Raw genomic sequence first — 23820 nt, 5'->3', positions numbered from 1 at the left:
ATGATTTTTATTAACAATTATAACTTGTGGACATACTGTATCTCCATCTCTTGTGATCCACTGTGTGTTCCCCCGGGGCGACTGAACCTGTCTGCCCACTGTGGATCCATTCACATGAGACAGTTGTCACAGGTTAATCTGTGCTGTCACTTTTAGCAGAGAATTCAGTTTGCAGTGTAGTTCCATACATTTCACTGATAAACTCAGAAGTTACACTGGATCACATAATATATTTATCAAACTGTAAAACACTTCTCTGTCCCTGTGTCCACACTTTTCACCAACACTGCCTCTCTTTTTAAGGGGGAGGACTTTTAAACATGAATATAATTAAATTAATTCACGAGACCAAAGTGTACAGTTACTGGATCTATTTAAAAATATAGCCAAGAGGTATAGATTAATGTGTGTACTCTACATCATCTTCTATAACTTGAACTTTCAACATTTACAGTTGTACAGTATAAATCTGTGGGGAGGCTTATGTTAATTACAGTTTATTGAATTAAATTAGATGAAACAGTTTCACGGCTAAAAGCCATTATGAACAACTTACAACTAATTGGTCTGATATCCTGATGGGCCTTCCAATCAAACAGCAATCACACCAACAAGGTTATACAACCAATTAACTGAAGAGCAGACTGACAGTGTTGAACTAGAGAATGGAGCCAATGGAGGCTTAGTTTAGGAACATGAACTCAGTGTAGGGAATTACAAAGCCTCTATTATTGTAAAACTCCTCCCTCATTTGATATTTCCTATATTTTCTTATTTTGGAACATACAGCACTCATAGTACACTTTATTTTTTTAATCACTTCTGTTTTTTTTATTTTGAATTAGAAAACACTAATATATTAAAATGTAATGCACAAAAGAGGATTCTATATTACATTTTGGCAAAGTTGCTTTACTAAGCATTGTTCTCAAATGGTTCATAATGCTAAATAAACATGTCTTCAATCAAATTACCACAAACTAAGTGAAGCTAAATTCTGAATCTACATAGTCATACGTTTTCTACTAAAGTCGGGTCTGCGTGCAACCAAAAAAAAATGACTGTGTGACCTGAATGCAAGACACAGTAAATTAGCCTTTTATATCCATAGAGTAAAAGAGTTCATATGGAATACGATTGACATATCTAACCCTGCATTTGTAGCAGCTGTAGGAAAGATTTGTGCTGATGTGTCAGTGAAAGGGAGATCTTAATAAACTCATTTGAAAATAAGCCTATTCCAAGACTGTGTCTGCCTTGTGAGCAAACTATTCTAAACAAGTATGTACAGCTTTGTAAAAAAACAGATGTGTTATCATCAGGAGAGAACTGCACTGTAGCAAGCTGACCTGCAGTAATGTAAGGTCAACGTTGCTAAGATTTCCCACCAAGTTATTTGTAATCTGTGGTCGACTGGCACAGAGTTACAGGAGTCAGTTACTCAGCTTGCCATCATTCTGGCACAGCTCGTAGGACAGATCAGACCTCTGTGCATCCCTCCATCAGAGAAGCAGCCTCTCCCTGATGTTATTGTCCACAAGCGTCAGACTCCTCTCTTTGCCTCATTCACCACCTTCAATGTATTATCCTATTACTCCTGCAGTACTCTAAACTGTGCATTGAGCATGTGATACCTTAGGGTGGATGCTTGAAACTCAGACATCTGAACTCTGTACGCACTTAGAAAGAGATTGTCACAGTGGAAGCAAGCAGGCGGAGACAATGCAGGCAGGGACGGTTCAGTGAGTTTAGTGTCAAAAGAGAACATTCAAAAGCTCACAGATATGGGTGGCCAGTCCAAACAGTCCATACTGATGTTGCATTAAGACAATGACAATTCAGACAGGTAGGCAAGCAGGTACAGATATGATACAGGTCCAGGTAACAGAATTAAGAAAACAGAAGCTTGAAAACAATGAGAAAAGCAACATGACAAGTTTAACAATCTGACATGGGAACAAAGGGCTGGTATATGAAGTGAGTAGCTGACAAAGGGATGAATGGCAGGTGTAGGCGTCTGTTGTTGGCCCCACTGCTATCTCTCTCTGGAAAATTCAGGATTTAGTTTTTCTACAAAAAGACTAAACTGACTTTTAACCTTAAATGAGAAGTGTCAGGAAACAGACTTTGTTTTATCATTTCCCACTGGATAAACACACTTTTAAACCCCATAATAAAAAGCTGTCAGGCTGTCAGACTAAAAATATGGGGCACTCTCTGAACTCATGAGGACCCCAACTCTGTTAGGAGACAGATTTACCCTGGAGACTAAAATAACTGGGGCTCTCTCTGAACTCGAGGACTCCAACTGTGCCAGGAGACATGCATTTACAACAGCCTTGGAATGCTCACATCTTTCATTCATTAAATCCCAAATTAAGAGAATATCAAAACAAACTCCAAACAAACCCCAGAAATTAGGGTAACATCAAAAAGAACTCTTCCTTGAAAAATGACTTTTAGTAAGGACATTAGACTTCATCAGAGTTGATGAGATTAAGACAATCTTGTCAATAGTCTCTCTCTGTCTGTGTCCTTTCTCCTTCCCTTCTCTTTCTGTGATAACACACACACACACACACACACACACACACACACACACACACACACACACACACACACACACATACACACACACACACACACACACACACAAACACCCTCTATCTGTCCTTCTCACCCTGGCTCAATCTCAGGACATAATTATTTTGTAAGATGAAAATTGTTGATGTGGCAACATTAGAGTCTAACTGTGAAGTCTGTGCGATTGGGATTGACTGCGTTATTCATTTATAGATCAAATGCTTTACAATACCATGTAACAGAGACCCAGTTGACCACCCTTAAAGTGAACTCATGCTTGAGTTAGACTTGTGTTATGCATCAAATTGCTGTATTTTTTTTACTGAAGCTGAACTAATGGCTGTTTAATCTTTTGTATGAAGAATTCATTTTGATAATAAAATGTGTCATCTCAGCTTTTCTTCTTTATCTACAAAGCTGCTGTGGTGATGTGGTGATAAGCCAGGCCACCTGAAAAAACTGCTGTCTTAACTCCTTCCAAGTCGGCTTCCCCACTTCAACTCAACGGGAAACTCCTGTTGGGAGCTGTGAAGAAACAACCCTGTTATTGTTATTATTATTGTTGTTATTGTTATTGTTCAGGTTGAGTGGATGACAAGCTGAGCTGAGTCAGCTGAGGACAAATGGGCAAGATGGAGCCAGAAATCTCAGGCAGACAGCATGGGGACTGGACTGATGGGTATAATAGATCTGGAGGGTAACCAGGATGCACAGGGCAGAGCAGGTCTGGAGGGCAACCAGAAGGTAGAGCCAAAGGCTGGTCTGTCGGGTGACCAGGAAACAGGACTTGAAGCAGCTCTGGATGGCAGAGCAGCACTGGAGGAAAAAGATGAGATGGACCAGAGAGGCAGAGTGACCTCGATGTGTGGAGCCACTCTGGAGGTCAGAAACATGCTCTGTCCCAACATTGGTGGAACCACTCAGGAGGGAGTAGGAAGGACCACTACAGCGGTCAACTAGAAGGCAGTACAGATGACGGAGCTGTTTACAGTGAGGTTGGGACTGCTCAGGAGGTCAACAACAAGGCTGGAAGTCAGGAAAGGCAATTGGTACCAGAAGAGGGTGAAGAACCAGACAGTGTCATGATGACAGTCAATATATATAAGAACGGGACTATCATGGTGCAAGGAAACCGCAAGCAGTTTGAGATTGACTTCATTCTTATAAAGAAGAGGGCCCAACAGGAGAAGTCTCCCCCCACTGTCAACACCCACACCATGCCAGACACAGACACCACCACTACTTCCAGCTGCCCTACTAGGGACCAGCCCCCTCGGGAAAATGAGCCAACTAGCCCAGAACAGGTCCAGAACCCCCAACTGAACCACACCACCGATGATATAAAGCTAACTTCTGCTCCAACCATGGCACCACGCACCTCACCATCCTCCACGCCCTGTGAGGACTGCCGGAAAGCAGAAAGAGACATCACTCTCCTGAGGGAGGACATCAGACGGCTCTCAGACGAACTCCAGAAAAAAAGACTCTCTCCTGTCCGACTTCATTGACGCTGCAGCCACACAGTCAAAAGTCATCTCCTCCATGAATTTGGTCGTTGCCGACACCATTCTCCGGATGACAGATTCCAGTCCCGGACCTTCTAGCTTCAATGTTTATTTTCAATGTGCTTCTCTCTCCTCTCCTATTCTTCCTCTCTCTCCCCTCTACCCCAACCGGTCGAGGCAGATGGCCGCCCACTGTGAGCCTGGTTCTGCCTGAGGTTTCTTCCTGTTAAAAGGGAGTTTTTTCTTGCCATTGTCGCTAAATGCTTGCTCATGTGGGAATGTTGGGTCTCTTTATAAATTAAAACTTGAAGAGTACGGTTTAGAACCTGCTCTATGTGTAAAGTGCCTTGAGATAACTTTGTTGTGATTTGGCGCTATACAAATAAAGATTGATTGATTGATTGATTCTCTGGGACCCATCAACACCATTACGCCGTCCCTCTTTATGTTCCACTCCCAGCTCACGGGCTCCCTGGTCGGAGGCCGTGATCAGAGGTAAAACGGGAAATCCCCCTGCTGCCCTGCCGCCAGCCCTCCACCTTGCAAACCACTTTGACACGCTATCAGCCGATGTCACAGTCCACGCCACTGACATCCCCATGGCTGAGGCTGTTCCTGTGGAGCCGGACTGCATCCCAGCTGTGACGACTCCCCCGCCTCCGGCCGCTGTGTTGGCCCCTCCTCCTCGCCCTCGGCCACTGGAGGAGCTGAACCACAGCCTGGCGGCCGCAGCACCACATCCGGTGGCAGCCGCCGCGGATGTCCCATCTTCCACCGAAGCTGCCACTACTGCCCCATCTCACAAGGCAATGAATCAGGCTCCCACCCCTCTTTTCCCCCCCACTGCCCTGATCATCGGTGACTCCATTGTTTGGCACATAAGGTTTGCCAACGCCATTACACACACCTACTCCGGAGCCACGACCGCCGACATCCTGGAAAAACTCAGCCCCCCCAACAATTACTAAAGTAGTCGTTCACTGTGGCTCAAACGACACCGCAGGCAGGCAGTCGGAACTGATGAAAGTTCATTTTATTCACCTTTTTAAACTTCTTAGCAAATGTGGAAAGTCTGTTTTTATCTCTGGCCCACTCCCCACACTTGGTCGTGGAGCTGGTAGTTTTAGCAGGATTCTTTACCTCCACACCTGGATCCAGTCTGCCTGCACAGCACACAACATTGGTTTTATTCACTACTTTGAACTTGTTCTGGGAGCGACCCTCCTTCTATGGACTAGACGGTCTTCACTTGAACATGCTGGGGTGCCACATGCTCGCCTCCAACTTCCAGCACGCTGTAAACTACGCACGTGACTGACTATCAATGTTTACAGTCCACACACTGCCATCTCCCTCCCACTTCACGCCCCACAGTACCTTCTCAGAGTACCTCCTCCCGCCACAACTCCCCCTACAGGCCCCATCTGTCATTGCCACCTCTTGCTGCCGCTCTCCCCATCAGCCTATCATCCCTTCTCCAGAAACCGGTATACCCTACTGTCCGCCTCCAGAACAACCCCCCCCCCCCCCCCCCACCTTTGACCTCTAGTGCTGCCATTATTGCCCCCCTCACTCTCCCTCTGATCACATCGCTCTCCAACTCCCTCACTACATCATCACAACAAACAACACGTGAATCTGTCCAACCTCCGTCCACTTCCCAAGTGTTCACAACCAATCATACAGCAACGTCACCTGAAACTGGCTCTGCTTAACACTCGCTCACTCAACAATAAAAGCCTTATTCTCAATGAGTTTATAACGGACAGTAAACTGGACTTCCTCTGCCTCACTGAAACCTGGCACAAACCCTTGGACTATTTCTCACTAAACCAAACCACACCCCCCGGCTTCACATACATTGAAAAAGCTCGCTCTGAGGGGCGGGGAGGTGGTGTTGCTGCTGTATATAGAAAGGACATTATAACAACTTCCATCTTCATCCCTGCCGCTCACATTGCCTTTAAACTCTCTGGTCCCTCTCCTTTAGTCATTGCTGTCATGTATCGCCCCCCCCAAACCAAACTCCTCCTTTCTCTCCGACTTCTCTCATCTTCTGACCCAGCTATGTGCCATCTCACCTTCTGTTCTCCTCCTGGGCGATTTCAACCTTCAAATCGACAACTCCAACTGCAAACCTGCCACTGAGTTCCTGGATCTGCTACAATGCCTCAATTTCACACAACACATCAACTTCCCCACTCACACCCGTGGCCACATTCTGGATCTCGTCTGCTCTACTGGTCTCACACTGCATCAGCTCTCCAGCCTCAACCTCAGCATCTCAGACCACCTGGTAATCACTATGGACATCAACATTCCCACACCCATCCCCAAAGACAAACGGAAAATAACCTTTAGAAACCTCAAATCCATCCCCTCCTCTGCGCTCTCTGCAGCCCTTGCCAGCAAAATGTCTGCCTCCCCTCCCCCTCTGTCTGACAACCCCTCTGACATCGTCAAATACTATAACCACACGCTCACCTCCTGTCTTGATCAGCTTGCTCCGTTCAGAACCAAATCTGTCACCTTCACACATTCAGCTCCCTGGTACATCAAGCATCACAAACCTAGGGGTTAAAGTGGACCCTGAGCTTAAGCTCAACAGTCAGATCAAGGCTGTTGTTAAATCAAGCTTTTTCCATTTGAGGCAGCTGGCCAAAATAAAGCCAATTCTGTCAAGGCAGCACTTTGAGACAGTAATCCACGCCTTTGTTACCACTCGGCTGGATTACTGTAATGCACTGTATGTGGGGTATGTGGGTCCTCCATCGCCCGTCTCCAGATGGTGCAAAATGCAGCTGCACGTCTTTTAACTGGCACACGTAAACACGAGCACATTTCCCCCATATTAGCCTCACTCCACTGGCTGCCTATTCAATCTAGGATCCATTTTTAAATTATTTTATTTGCTTTTAAATCCCTGAATGGTCTTGTCCCATCCTACCTCTCTGAGCTTTATGGACATTTTTGGAAAAATGATGGAATGATATGCCTCAACACATTAAACAGGCCTCTTCTCTGTCTGTTTTTAAATCACTTCTTAAAACCCATCTCTTCTCCTTGGCCTTTGACACCTAGTAAGATGTTGACTTTATCTACTTGTTTTAATTTCTTATTTTCATTGCTTTTTATTGCGTGGCTATTATTATTTTTACTCATGTTTTATGTCTTTTAATTTATGTTTGTATTTTATATGTAATTTTCAGCCTCATGTGAGCTGTTATGTCTCTTATTTATTCTTCTGTACAGCACTTTGGTCAACTTTGGTTGTTTTAAAGTGCTTAACAAATAAAGTTGGATTGAATTGGATATTGACGAAAATACTTTTTTGAACTTCTTCTATTTTGTAGATGTTTGATTTAATGTTCCTCCTAAACTAAAAAATAAAACCCCTCTATTTCTCTTTTATAAGTTTCTCCCTTTTCATGCTTCATGCAATAATATATCCTCTGCTGGGGTGTGCAATACAATATAATGTGCAATATAATGATTTATTATTATTATTCATTTGTTTATTTATTTATTCATTTCATTCATTCTACAGTTGAGTCAAAGTTGATGTGTTTTTCTTTATATCTTTTATCCTGCACTTTTATTAGTAGTTATTTCTTTGTTTGTTTGTTCTTTTATACGCCACTAAAAAAGGAGAAGCACTTCATCGTACAGTTGCTGTTAATTGACAAGAAACTTATTCTGTTCTATTCTATTTCCATATTTGGTTCTGATATTTCTTTTTCCAAACTCAGCATCTTGGGATAGAAGCACAAACATGTTGTACATATTGTACAACCCCTTTGAAAGTGACTTTGGAATTTTGGGATATATAAGACTGACTTTGGTTTACTTGCCAAAAAGAGAAAACAAATCATGTCTGGATAGTGAGCATTTAAAAAACTTGTTGTTATGTTAAGATGTATTTCAAGTGTAATTATGTTTTCTACAATTCATATTAGCCAGTGTAATTTGTTGTATAATGTATAAGACGGATCTGGACAACATTGACTTAAATGATCAACTTTTTATTTAATAAAGGAAGCTACACATTTTTACTATCAAACCACAACCTTCATCAACTCACATTCCTATATGTAACCACTAGGTCCCATATCTGCATCAATATTCCTGTTTAATTAATATCTCCCGGGTCAGCAGTGTCCCAGCCCAGAACATATGCAATGTACAGCAATTAACTCCAACCCTGAACCTCCGTATTGCAGAAACACACATTACTATTCAAAGCAAGCGTACCACGCTCAGTTCAAATGGGAATTAAGCTTGATTTCCTGCTGCTGGTGACCCCACAGAGATTACTGCGACACTGTAGTTGTGAGATATGTGCAGCATGCTGCTAACAGCTGCATTTCCACAGAGATTAGCTTCCCATGCTCCAGTGACCAGGCCTGAACAGATACAGATACTGCTCTGTCTGGGTGGTCTGCTGGACAACAAGTAAACAAGAAGGTAGGATTCACTACAAGTCACACTTTGTTATTCCCTCAACACATAGGAGAAATCAACTGTGGCTCAGATATGAAGCTACAGTGGGATTAATGTTCACACAGAAGCGCTGCTTTTACAAAGACATGAATATTGTTATATCTAAAACATGACTTACATACTCAGTTTGGAATGTCAGTTAATAAGTAATTGAACCATTTTAGATAACATTAACTTTCACAAAAATTTCGTTTAACTACCTAAATCTAAAACAAACAGGAACCACAACACACAACCAAACAGCCCAGTGTTCACTGAACAGTAACTTGTGTTCAATTGTTCTTTCCATTCAGTACTGTCATTTGGTTAATTCAGTGTTGACTTAATTCAAAGTCACAAGTCAAAGTGTCTTTATTGTCATTATATTGTGAACAATACAACACAATTAAAAGTGCTGCTCTGTTAGTGCCACAAATAGTACTCAATCACAGATCATACATACATAATAAATAAATAAAATAAAATAAAATCAATCAATAAAAACAAGAATATTGCACGTGGAGAAGAAGAGTCAATTTCCTCCCAGAGGGCAGAAGGTGGAATGAGTTAAATTCCAATTAATTTTATTTAATTAAAGGAGTAGTTTAGTGTTTTAAGAAATATGCTTGTGTTTTCTTTCAAAGAGCCTACTGAGAAACACCTCTAACGCTCACTAACATGTATCATTTAGTTCATCTATAAATGACAAATACCTTCTTGAATTTTGTAATGTGGCATTATGTACCTAAGGATGGGGTTAGATAGCATTTTTATTGAATTCAAATACAGTTTGGAATCCAGTTATCAAATGTGATACTAACTCAATGTTAGGTTTATTTGTATAGCACATTTAAAACACAGTTGACCAAAGTGCTGAACAAATAACAACATTAGACAATGATAATAAAAAATGATTACATTAAAAATATGTGTATACATATATATAATCATACGCATTGATATTGTATTGAGTGTCATCAGTGTTGGAGCTGACCACAACTGTGTATACAAAAAAAACAAAAAAACTGAACATTGCATGGAGCACATGTGACATGAATGCTGTTTGGTCACTATGATTTACAGTACAATAAAAGCTTATGATTACATCCAAAAGTCACCAAACAGGAAAAGAAGCTCACCCATTTTTTATCTGGTATTAACATATGATCTGTATCCTGGAATCTTACACTGCATCTAAAAAACACATTAACACAGGTGTAAATGTATACAACATCCTGCAGTCAAACCATAGCTGGAGGTGGTCCAGTTTGCATTTTAATAAAAAGTGTGAATGACAAGTAATCCATGCAACAAGCTGAGAGGCCACCTAACTTGACCTCTCTCTGTTTTATTAAGCTGTCTATTAAGAAAAAAAGAGTACAGACAGCCCTTCCTCTGCAAAAGAAGAATATGTAGACTTAACAGACTCTGGAGGGTCAGCTACGAAGCGCAAGACCAGGGTCATGCTGGTGTTGTTTACCATGTTCAGCATATTAGTGTTAGTTTAGTGTGTTTGCATGCAAATGTGTGCAAATTACCACTAAACACAAGGAACAGCTAAGCCTGATGGGAACCATTAATTTGGCAGGTATATGCTCATAAACTGAAGTACTGGACATCATGAATTTTTAACCAGGTGCTGCTGCTAGATGAAAATCAGAAGTTATTACAATTCGTGCTCTGGAGAACATGAATTATGCGAACCGATTTCACAGCATTCCATCCAATAGTTGTCAAAATAGTCAAAATGTCAACCTCACAATCTCATGATTTTATATGGTAGTCAGATTACTAAACTGAATTTACATGACCATGCTGAGGAATGCTTCAAATGTTTTCACCACTGAATGTAAAATATGAAGTTATGACATCAAATATTTGAGTTTGTCTGCCAGTTGTTTGTTGATTGTGATCGCACCAATCAAAGCTCAATATTGTTGGCAGTGTATTTACAATACATGCACATCAGGATCACCATGCAGGGTGGAAATGGGGGAATACATGGTGTTATTAACGATTTCTGCCATTTTGTCTATGAAACTATAAGACCATGGAATGGAAGGAAATGTCAACCTTCTCAAGCATGATGCCTGCACCACCTCTGCCTGCTGGTCAACAGTGGCCTCAAGGTTCAACAGGTAGATTTGTGACTGAAGGGTTTAGCTCAATCACCAGCAGGCCAATCTTAACACTCAGAGCTAGTCCTTCTCTGTTAAGTCAGAGCAAGTATTGATGAAATGCATGCTGACTAACATGACTTTCAAAGACCAACGCTGTGAATCAATTTTTTAGAGCCATATCTCAGTGGAGCAGTTTATTATGCTTTATATCTCAATCTTGATTTCTTTGTAACATGGATGTTTAAATAACATGAGATTGGTATTCTTTTGTTTTCCTGGCAACCCTTTCATGTTGTTCAGTTGTAATGTTTTGTATATGTACTGTATGGGTTTGATATCATTTTATTTTTGGATGCAATGTTAATGTAACTATATTATTTGTTGTGTGTAGTGTAAGTGCAAACATTATTTATGATATTTATTTTATTTGACTATGACCCCAGGAATTAACGGGAGAGGCCAATAAACAGAGACAGTAGTATGATGTTTTGGTAAATGGACTGTACTTATATACAGCTTTTCTAGTCTTTTTGTCCACTCAAAGCTCTTTTACACTACATGTCACATTCACCCATTCACACACATTCATACACTGATGACAGGAGCTACCACACAGGGTACCAACCTGCTCATCAGAAGGAACTAACATTCACTCTCATTCATACACAGTCGGTGCAGCCATCGGGAGCAATTTTGGGGTTAAGTATCTTACCCGAGGACACATCAACATGTGGACTGGAGGAGCCGGGGATCCTCCTGAGCCACAGCCACCTCAAGAAGATGATAGGCTAACAATGAAGTGTGGCATTGTGCTATTGGATAGCGTGAGTGACAGGTGACAACTGACACTCAAACTACGCCCACTGAACATTGGTAACCAGGAAATAAGTGAACATGCATGAGAGAGAGTTAGCAACAACCATGCTGTTATGAATTATTATATTTATTTTATTTGAATATAACCCCAGGAATTAACTGGAGAGCCCAACAAACAGAGACATGTTTTCATGGCAGCAGTATGACGTTAAAGTTTTGTGGAAAGTTTACAATTTCAAATAACTGGCAGAAAACGCTCTGTCAATCTGACTAGTACTTTGGTACCAGGACTAAAAGCTATCATATATTTTTTGCCTACCAGATATTTTTTTCTGGGATTATATGAATTATTTAACACAGTGCTTTTCTTATAGCTCTGCGTGGTTCGATTTCTTCTCACATTGTGCTTAGAGTCAAAGATGCATTCATGCCATCTGTCAGTGGAAGTACCTTGAGAAATGCTCTAATATATCTAATATTAGCTGCCTTACCCAGCATACATCCCCTCAGTGGCTGTATCCTGGGGGAAACCATCTGGTGGCTAGTTTTAGGATTTGTACAACAGGGGGGGGGGTGGGTGCACAACTTGACCACAATCCAACACTGTGCCTCTATAGCATTCATACTGTACATACACAAATAACACATCTTTTATTATTCATACTACAGCCTTGAAAGGTTTTAATGAAACATTTTGTTGTGTTCATTGATTCTGCAGAGGGACTTTTTTTATTCCCTAGTGCTGAACCTCTTCTCATGGATCTTGGAAGGACAACCAAGAATATTTTTTTCATTTTATCTCCAGAAAGAAAAACTATACATTTTTGCTGCTTCTCCCAGTTTGTCTAATGCATTATTAATGAATGTATACATACTGTATTAAGTTTTTGAGAAAGGTCTCTGGGTGTTCATATAGACTCAGTTGGTTCCCAGATCCATTAACCAGATGGACTATCCTGCATTTAAACTAAGGCTTATAAACATATATCCAGCGGAGTGTCACCCATTGATGAAACTATGTAGACTAGATTATATGTTTTGGGGATTTCTTATTGTTTTTCAAAAGTTGGCTGACTGCCTATTTATGACTTTCAGAAGAGTTAAAGTAGAACACTTTGGTACCCACAGTGTGTATGCAACACAGGACAAAATAAGTCACATTGGACAAAAACATAATGTTATCTTCCTAGTAAGCAGCCGCTGAGACAGATGTCTGAATTTCAACAATGTGTTTTACAGTACATGGAGCTAAGAATAGACTTCAGAGTAGGCCAACATAATAAAACAAATCTAACTAGGAAGGTGATGAATGTAACCAAACAAAACCTAAAGAAACCAAATTACAAATAAGTTGCCTCTTAACTAAAATAAAAAGGAGAACACTGTCAAGGGAGTAGTAGGCTTTGCAGACAGGATGAACTGAAGAATGTCTTGAGTGCAAAACTGAACATTAAAGTGAAAAGCAGGACTTAAATACAAACTACAACTAATGAAACAAAAAAGAACAGATAGTAAGACTCAAGGGCAGGCTGGGAGCTGATTGGCTGGGGAAGACACAGGGAGCAGGATGTGGTGCAGGTGTGAAGGTAAAAGTATGAACACAGAAGGGAAATACAGAGTAAACAGAAACTAAAATCCCAGAAAACACAGTAAGTGGACTGAAGAATGTCAGCAGACTATTATCATCTTAACCAGGTGAAGGCAAAAGTATTAAAGATTACATTTAGTTCAGTCAGCTCTTCTAATGGAGCTCATGTATACAAACTATGAGCTACAGTCTCTCAAGTGGTTCTGTAATATAATCTGTAACCTATTTTATGTGTCCATCTCACACTCAGTCCTGGTGGATAATGGTAACCATGGAATATAGAGCCAGACTGGGACAGAACCAGAATGAATAGAAACAGCCCAAAGCTTCAAACTCCTTGAGGACAAAATCCATCAACGTGGCAAAGTTCTTGGAAACTACAATGCAATGATCAGTGTTGGGGAGTATCTAATTCCATGTAACAGTGTTATGTAATTTAATTACAACATAAATGTAAGTGTAATCCGTTACAGTTACTGAGAAAAAAATTGTTATTAAATTACAGTTACTGATGAAAATGTTGATGATTACAAATGAGGTTACATCTGAAGTCACACCTTTCAGATTTTGTTCATTTTTTAATATTTAACATGTTACTTAATACATACACACAGTACTAATTAAGCCCATGACAGACTTTTGACATTTTTCATCAATATCTTTATTTTATATCCCAAAATCTACATGAACTAATGAATACTTTTTCAAATGAGAGATAAATGTTGCTTTATAAGAAATGATCTCTCTTATAAATCATGTCAGTATCCATGAAAAACAGCTGAATTTAGATTTTGGTGCTTAATGGGAACACTTACCCTAACAGCTGGAAACATTGGTTAGAACATTAGAAAAGTCATCAAATGTAATAAGTTACATTACTTTGATGAAGTCATTGAAATAGTTACATTACTTATTATATTTTAAATAGAGTAACTAGTAATCTGTAACTTATTATATTTCCAAAGTAACCTTCCCAGCCTTGGCAATGGTGTATGATTAATCATGAGTACTGCCCTGCCCTACACCACCACCATGGCTCCTTTTTATAGAGAGCTGTCATCCGAAGGGAGCCAATTACCTGCTGAGCCGGTAGCGGGAGCACCAATCACCTGCTTGTCCCATCAGACACCTATTTATATACATGTCCATACCAGGCGCACATCATGAATACATTCACACTGAGGGGAGAACAGACACAAGTGAGGAGTCACAAAGAAAAAAGAGACAGGCAGTGAGCACAGAGGAGGAGAGGAGTAAGAGTTGAGGATGGACGGAGAAAGAGTGACGAGAGAGAGGGAGAGAGAGAGAGACAGAGAGAGAGAGAGCAGGTTATGGAAAGAATAAAGATACAGAAAAAAGTAGGCTGACTAAAAGAGCACAGGAGGCAGTCAGAAAAACCAGAGAGAGAGAAGCACAGTGGGGGAGACATGGTGACAAGAGGAGAGGAGAGAGAGATAAGAGGTGGGAGAGCTGATGTCAGTCAAACACACACGTTTCCACATGAACTGGATACAGCCAAATTGAAAAATAAACCACTAATAGATGAGGAAAAGTACTGCCTGCTCAAAAATAAATGGGTCAAACATAACTGTAATTACCCCAAAATAAAGTGTATTGAAAAGCAATTATGCTATAATATAAAGTGGGAGGAGAATTATCCTTGGCTTAGATATTCAGTTTAGAAGAAGGCTTTTGGCAGTGTTTTTTACCTCCTAATTCTTGTTGGTTCTTGCATATTTCCTTCAGATTTACATATTGCAGCTTTAACCTAATTCTCATGTATTACTCCTTGACAGATGTTATTGTCCACCAATAAGGTTACAAGTTATTATCATCCAATTTTTGCTCTCAAAACATCTTAAAATGCACATTTCTCTCTGGAGGCCACACCCCCTTATCCCCTTCAGCTTGCTCATTTTTTTGGACCACAGCATTTCTAATATCCTGGATACGGACATTCTTCTACCTCCCCAATCAAACATCTGAACCACTGATGTGTAGATTCTCATTTAGACCACCTAGCTGGAGGAAGATGAGATGAGTTTAATAACTGACAGTTGGCTAAATCTAACAGCGTGAAATAAAGCTCTAATTGAAATGTTACTTTCTAACTACAGAAACCCTAAAGGGTGATAATTCACTTCTCTCTAAGCAGTAAAAAACATTTCAGAATTAACATAAAGTCTTGTAAACATAATGACAACCTGCAGATAATATCTCAGCGCACCTGCTGCCATATGATGTTCATTTGTGCCGGCATATGGTCCGCTTTGGATGGAATTAGCATCGTATTTGTGTCTAATCTACATTGCACCTCCTCTGGCTACAGTGTGTTTATTCATCTACCTGAGGGGAATGCGCCTCAGCAGTCAGTATGGAATTTTTTTAAAAGAGAATATGAATAAATTAGCATGCAGAAACACCATTTTAGAGATACATATGTGCTGCTAATGTAGTGAATCTACTTCGTAACTAGTCTGAGATAATGTTCTGTATACACTACAGCTGTCCAAACCTCTAGGGCATTTATTTATTTTTTATTAATCTGACAGTAGAAGTCTTCACAGAGTTAAAACCATTATTATTATTTAACAGTAAATTCATCGGCAATGATTTATCAAGTCATTGTTTCATGGATTTTTCAAGCACAAATGCTTCCAGCTGCTCACATGATTTTTACTTTGTCACATACAATATTATAGTAACTATTCTGTGTGTTGGACTGTTGAACATGTCAGCTTGTGCTCTGGGAAATGAAAATAGACATCTGTCAATATCGTGTGACATTTTATTTAAAAAAACACATTAATAAACAAAATAATTGGCAGATGAATATATATATATATATATATAATAAAAACACTTGTTAGGTTTTCAAACTCTGCAGTTAGAAGATGAATGAGATCTGTTCCTCACTGACATAATATCATTATAATATCATTTTGAAAAATGTTTAACTTGGTAAAAAATAAACTGAATATTCTTACAGATTAGTCAATAATGTCAACAGTCATCAGTTGCAGCCTGACTCACCCAGTTCCAAATCACTTTTAGTCTGCTGCAGGTCTCAGGTCTGTGTCAAGATGTCTACAGTGTGACTGAATATATGTCAACCCAAGCTTGCTATTTTTCAACTCTGATCATGTAATTTGTGTGATCATCATTAAAGGAGAAAAATGTGTTTTTTGAAGCAGAGAATGTGAACTAGGAAGTGCAGAAAAATACAGCTCTAGATAGATATAAGTGGTAAATGGACTGCATTCATATAGAACCTTTCTAGTCTTCCACTCTAAATACTTTTATACTGTATGCCACATTCACCCATTCACACATGGACATCAAACAGCCATTGGGAGCAATTTGGGGTTCAGTATCTTCCCAAAGGACAACATGTGGACTGGAGGAGCTGGGAATCAAACCACAGATCTTCCAATTAGTTGACAGTCTGCTGTACCTCCTGAGCTACAGCCACTCATTTTATACAAAACATAATACAATAAAATATTCTATAAAATATATGAAAATATGATGTTGGATCAAAAGGGTTTTCTAGTCTTGGCTTCTATCAGTAGGGTGACATCATTTTTCTGTTGAAATATAGTTGGTATGGTAAAGGTGTGGGTAGAGTTAGGCTCAAAAAACACCTTCAGGTTCAGGGGAACATCATGGTTTGAGTTCAAATTCCTATTGGGTTCAAATGTAGGGGAACTTGGAGGAGACAGGTGATACTGTCACTTTTACATCAATATAAGTTGTTTCGTGTTATTTCCTGAAATGACTGATGTTATTCAGTCAATCAATCAAGCAAACTTTATTTATATAGCAGCTTTCATACAGGCTAGTACAATTCAAAATCTGTTACAATGAGTTGATTGACAAGCTGATAATAAAACAGAACACGAAAGGGTTTATTAAAAGTTAGAGTAAAAATTAGGTTAAAATAGATTAAAAAGACACAATGAAAGTAAACTAAAAGATTCAGTTAAATCAAAGCTGGACTATTGGACTGTTATTGTGTTTTCAGTCACAGGTTTATTTTATCACATAGTTTGATTTGGATTGGATCTGACTGTCCTTTAAGAAAAAAAAAATGCAGGTTCAGATGGATCTTCCATGGGTCTGTTTTGCACCAGGTCCAAATAAGTGTGCTATGTCAGAGGTAGCGGCAGAGTAGTGTGACACTACAACACTGCATGATCTATATACAGTATGTAGCTCAGGTGTATAAAGGCAGTTTAGATGTATCAGGGTTATTTGGATATTCAGTCTCCATCAGATAGGCTACTTTACTTCCTGTCACACTTAAATGATCAACCAATATAATAATAAAATGTATCTATAGAGCAGCTTTCATACAAGGCATGTAGCTCAAAGTGCTTTACAGATAAAAAATAAAATAAAATAAAAAACAGCAGCAAATAAACAGAATTTAAAACATTTGTAAAAATTAGACAATTTGTTAAAAAAAGACACGCAGTAAAAGTTAAAATGACATTAATTATAAGCCAAATAGATATGTTTTCAGCTGTTATTTAAACATGTTCACAGAGCTCACATCTCTTCTAGCTTTGGATAGACTATTCCATCATTTTGGAGCATAATTACAGAATGCTGTGCTTCCTATTTTCCTATGGATGTAATTGTGTATATATATAAACCCAGCTGTGGATGACCTGAGATCTGGTGAGGGATTATAAAACTACAGAGTCCCAGACTATTCAGAGCTTTAAAAAACAGTAAAAGAAGCTTAAAATCGGACTTCCGGCGGCGCCATGTTCGTGTAAGACGTAGAAGTTTGAGCTCTACTGAATAACCAGCCTACCAAAAGACATTTGAAATAAAAACTCGGCAAAAACATGCCCTAACAAAGCTGGAAAATAGGGTCGTCGACACGGAGGAACGCATAACAACCATGGAAGAGACCACCGCGGCCCACGGAAAAGCCATCGGCTACCTGCTACAACGCAAGGCGGAACTTGTGGAACGATGTGAGGACCTTCAGAACCGGGCGAGAAGGCAAAACTTAAGGTTGTACCAGGTTCCTGAAGGAAGCGATGGATAAGACCTGGTGGCCTTTATTAAAAAGCTACTGCCGAAGGTACTGACTGATCTGCCGTTAACTGTAGATGACATCAGGATTGACCGGGCGCACATAGCGCTTATGCTGAAACCGAAAGAAAATTACTCCCCTCGCTCCATTGTGACTTCAGGACTTGAACATCCAGATCCGAGTTGATGAACGGGATAAAGTGGAGCGAGAGCTGGCCAGACACAGGTGGGAGAGACGGGACGCCAACAGAGACGGGAGGAACGTCAGCATGTTTACGGAAGAAGACTGCAGGTTTTTCTTCCCTTGAAATGACTGGGAATATTATGCAAGGAGTAAGGTTTACTTTAATTACTATTTATACAGCTATGAACAGCTGTGAAATGTTCTCATTACCCTCCTATTACAGGGGTGTTGTTGGGTTTATATACATATTATTGAAAGCTTTTTTCAAGTTTATATAATTAAAAAATATATATAATTATTTTTATTACTTTTATTAAATTTATATTTATTTATAATTTGCAGAGCCCAGAATGTAACAATAGCATATTATCTGGTCGTTTTGGGGTTGGGGCATCAGCCGTAATGGACTTAATATGAGTGATTTACACTCAGCCATCACAAGGCCGCAGCAGTTTACCCATCGGAGTGGGACTGCTGCACAATGTGACATTATCCCGGAGGGATTCCACCACCCTCCGCCCAGTTCCACATGGGGACTGGTCACTATTGAAGATAGGCCAGTTGAGGACTTGGAAGACAGGTTGACATGTTCGTTTTCTGATGTCCTTTATTGGAAATTGTATATAGTTTCTGTTCTGTTTTGTGTTACTTCCTTGACAACTAATAGGACTTTTACAACAGGCGACGGTGCATCTGGCATTTATAAACTGACTTCAAAGCATTATGACAGCAAGCATTAAAAATAGTGTTACATGGATGGTTTAAATGTGGTTAGCTACAACATAAAGTATCTGGGAAGTCCAATTAAAAGAAAGAAAATACTCAACCAACTTAAATCTTTACAATGTTCAGTTATAAAATAGCTTTATACGCAGACGACATATTATTATTTATTTAAAATCCCATCCATTCAATCCCGGCTCTCCTACAAAATCTTAATGAATATGGTCTAGTATCTGGTTATAAAGTTAATCCTACTAAATCAGAAGCAATGATGGTGTCTGGGGAATGGCCTAGCCAGGTTGATGATGTAGTGTTCTTTCGCAGATCTAAACAGGGTTTCAGATATTTAGGGATTACACTCACTCCCCAAGTAACTCAACTATACCAGGCGAATTATAAAAAAATATTTGAGATATTTAGAAATTAACTGGCAAGATGGGATGTGCTACCGCTATCCCTTCTGGGTAGGATAGAGGCTGTTAAAATGAATGTACTTCCCAGACTCTCTCCCAATCGGGATCCCGACATCAGCCTTCAATATGCTAGACAAGCTTATATCTAGATTCATATGGTAAAATAAGAGACCAAGAGTGAGACTTAAAACGCTCACTCTTTGGAAGAACAGGGGTGGACTCAGCCTCCCCAATTTAAAATATTATTTCTGGGCAGCGCAACTGACAGCAGTGGTAGCCTGGATTTCCAATGACATGTAGTCAGGATGGGTAAATATAGAGCAGAATTCACTACCAGGTATACCTCTATCCGCTCTAGTGTTTCTGAGCAAGCAGTCCCAGAAGAAACTGGAAATCAAAAGTGTATGGGTGAGACACACTTTAAAAGTATGGTCAACAGTCCAAAAGAGAATTAGAGGGACGGCTGCCCTTTCGAGGGCCATGCAGATTGATGGGAATCCGGATTTCCGCCCCCCCCCCCTCAATAACAGATATCACTTTTAAGAAATGGGCAGACAGAGAATTAAGGGTTATTGACCAGTTGTTTTGTCACAACGTTTTGCAGCCATTCTCCTACCTCCAAAACAAATTCTCTCTACCTCAAAGTGATATGTTCCGGTATTTTCAGATTAGGCATTACATCACAAGCCATAAAGATTGGAATATAATTAAAAATGCTCCAACAAATGTAGAAACTTACTTTATTAATATAATTAAGCATCAGCTACCCAACAAAAAGCATGTTTCTCATATATACAGAAATCTATTATTGGATACACCAGACAGTACTCTTTATATCAAAAATAAGTGGGAGCTGGAGTTAAATATTATAATTGAGGATGGAGAGTGGGAAACAATGTGCATTGGATGTCATAAGGGTATTAATAGTAACATGTGGAGGGAGTTTGACTGGAAGATGAAGACTAGGTTCTTTAAGACACCTTCGGTGATTTCCACATTTGTAGATAACCCAGCTGCAATATACTGCTGGAGAGAATGTGGAATGGTTGGTGACCACTCACACATAATTTGGGACTGCCCCATGATGCTTCCTCTTTGGAAGGGGGTAAAAAGTGAGATAGATAAAGTTCTGGGAATCGACTTACCATTCACCCCAAGTCAGTTTCTTTTCAATCTAACTCCTGAAGACATGTACACCAGAGACCAAAAGTACCTGTTACATATACTCTTGATGACTGCTAGGAAAATGGTGACAATAAAATGGATGAATTCACAGCCACCTACAGTGCCACAGTGGAAACAGAAGCTGGGGGAGGTGTATGGAATGGAGGCTCTAACTGCTCAATTACAATTAAGGTCTGATGTCTTTTTGACGAGGTGGCTACCTGTAGCAAGTTACCTATATAACTGAGGGAAACACCACATTGTGATGTAATATCATAATTATCCACTTATGTATTTATTTATTTTTCATACATTATTACTATTCAGCTTCTGGACCCCAATGTTTTGTTGCTGTTGGGGTTTTTTGTCGCACTGTCATACATATTCTGTGATGTTGTCAAGGAATGTTCTGTTCTGTGTTTTTCCATGTTAAGTGTTTAATAAAAATATAGTTTAAAAAAAAGAAGCTTAAAATCTATTCTAACAGACACTGGGAGCTAGAGAAGTGTAAAACCAGAGTAATATGTTCACTCCTTGTATTTTGTGAAAAGTCCAGCAGCACAACATATGATAGTGTGGTAGTTAAGAATATAAAAATGATTGGATTTTTCAGAAACATCATTTTATTCCTTTTCAGAGTTATGCATTGTGTTCCACTTTCTTAACACATAATTTCATTGTTATTGCAGCTATGTTGCTAAGGTAATTACCTTACACAAAGCACTATTAATCTAGTGATACACGTTGTTGATAATTGTTATTTAGTCATTGTTGTTCATTGTGAGAGAAAGAGGTGAATTTTGTACTTGTATGTTGTCAAAGAGTTTCTGGCTAACTCTGTCACTGTGTAAGCTAGCTACTGAGGTTGTCTCGCTTTAGCGCCTGACTGTTGTTCCGCCATTTTCTGCATTTGAGCTTGTCACAGAGGTATTTTCTGTAAGATGCTTAAAAATGTTATTTTATTACTGTAAAAAGTCAGTTCATGTGTCAGCTAAAAGACGTTAAAAAGTTAAATGTATTTCATGTAAGTTGCAGTCTATGCTGGTTAAAAATATAATTTACATTATTTAGAAAACCATAGAGGATAACTTAGTTCTGGAAACTGTGGTCCTGAGACCGACTGTATTCATACTGGGAAAATTTGTGAATTTGGTTGTACTGTATATAATTAAGACTCAATACAGACAAGTGAAGGCAAGAGCAGAGTGTGTGTTTCTTCATCCCTCTTCCCTCACTATTTTCCCTGTTTAAGGGCACAACATTTGGAGGCACCACTGGGATGTTTGGCTTGAGGACCATCCCTAACCTGTAAGAGAAATCCTCTCATCGATCATCCCTCCAAACTACCCAGGCATCAGAAAGGAGCTCAGCAAAACAGTGGAGGTGGTTTGTATCCTGAAGTGAGCAACGTGACCACTAGGGAGCAGCGAAAACCAATTAAGCCAGATAAACCCTCATTTGACTGCCTATGCCAACTCCTCTGACACAATGTAATCTGAATTAGAGAAGCTGCATCTGGAGATTGAAGGAGCACTTTATAAACTGACTGTAGAGCAGCTGATTAAAGTATGTGATGCACTTCAAATCTCAGGACCAGGAAAAGAGCATGTGACTGGTAAGACACGCATTTCAGTTAGTCTCACATGTCATAAGGTACCTCGAACGGGAAGAATTGGCCAGCCTAGAAGATGCAGGTATGTCCGACCTCCTTCATCCTTCATTACGTCATAGACAAAATACAAATGGACAAAGGACAGAGTGCAAGTGAACTTCAAAATCAAATTGAGGAACAGGAAAGCCTCCAGAAGGAGGTAGAGGCATTAAGTGAAAAAGAGAGTGCAATGCATGACCTGATGAAAAATAGCATGAATCTCCCTCTAAGTTCTAGCACCCCAATAAAGAACATGGCTCCAGCACTGCCAAATGGCTCTATGTGACACAAAGATTTTAAAATATCAGGCCAAACAGGGGAGCCCAGACAAAAATATAGACTCACCTTTTCTAGTCTGGCTAGGCAAATTGAAAATGGGCTCAGCAAAGGCTACCCAGAGTCAGAGATCACTGATTCTGTAATCCGTGCCATCACACCAGTCCTGCAGTTAAGGAATTACCTTGAAGGAAAAGAAAACCTCACGTTGCCTGCCCTTAGGAGAATCCTCAGGTCCCATTACCAGGAAAGAAGTGCCACAGAGTTATATAAACAACTCACCTCTGAGGTCCAGGGTAGTAAAGAGACACCCCAAAATTTCTTGACAACATTTTTTTTGAGGATCATGTTAACGATGTCAGGAAGGTCCTGCGACGGCTGAGGGAGCATGGAATAAAACTAAAACCCAGGAAGTGTGACCTCTTTTGAGTGGAAGTACGGTACCTGGGCAGGATTGTGTCTGCAGAGGGAAATAGGATAAACCCCGCCGACACTGATGCAGTGATAGCTCTAAAAAAAACAAACAGCCAGGTACTGTTGGTGAGTTAAGAGCAGTGTTGGGACTGTTGAGTTATTACAGACAGTATATCAAGGATTTCTCACGGATCGCCAGCCCTCTGTATGACCTGCTTGAAGGACCTGTGGAAACTGAAACCCTGCAAAACAAAAGGACAAAATGGCAAACAAGACAAAACAGTAGAGTTCCATCGAGTACACCTATTCAGTGGACCGACAGGCATCAGTCAGTATTAGAGCAGTTGATAGACTGTCTAGCTCAGCCTCCTGTTCTAGGCTTCCCAGAATTCTTGCAGCCATTTATTCTCCATACTGATGCGTCAAACCAGGGACTAGGTGCAGTATTGTACCAAAAGCAGAATGGAAAGCTCATGATCGCTTATGGCTCTCGTACTTTGACTGCAGCTGAGAAAAATTATCATCTGCATTCAGGCAAGTTAGAGTTTCTAGCCCTCAAGTGGGCGATCACAGAAAAGTTTCGTCATTACCTCTACTATGCGCCATTCTTCACAGTCTATAGCGACAATAATCCACTTACCTATGTACTGTACTGCCAAATTGAATGCAACAGGGTGCCGATGGGTAGCGTAACTGGCAGATTTCCATTTCACGATCAAATATCGCCCTGGTAAGGACGATATTCTGTCTAGGATGCCTATAGATATGGAGATGTTCATGAAAGGGTGCTCAGAGGAAATATCATACGATGTGATTGGAGCAACTTCACAGGCGGTGGAAAATCAGGATGAATCC

The sequence above is a fragment of the Scomber scombrus genome, chromosome 8 (assembly GCF_963691925.1).
Source record: "Scomber scombrus chromosome 8, fScoSco1.1, whole genome shotgun sequence".
In the NCBI taxonomy this organism is placed as follows: Eukaryota; Metazoa; Chordata; class Actinopteri; order Scombriformes; family Scombridae; genus Scomber; species Scomber scombrus.
Note: the sequence above shows the minus strand (reverse complement) of the source record.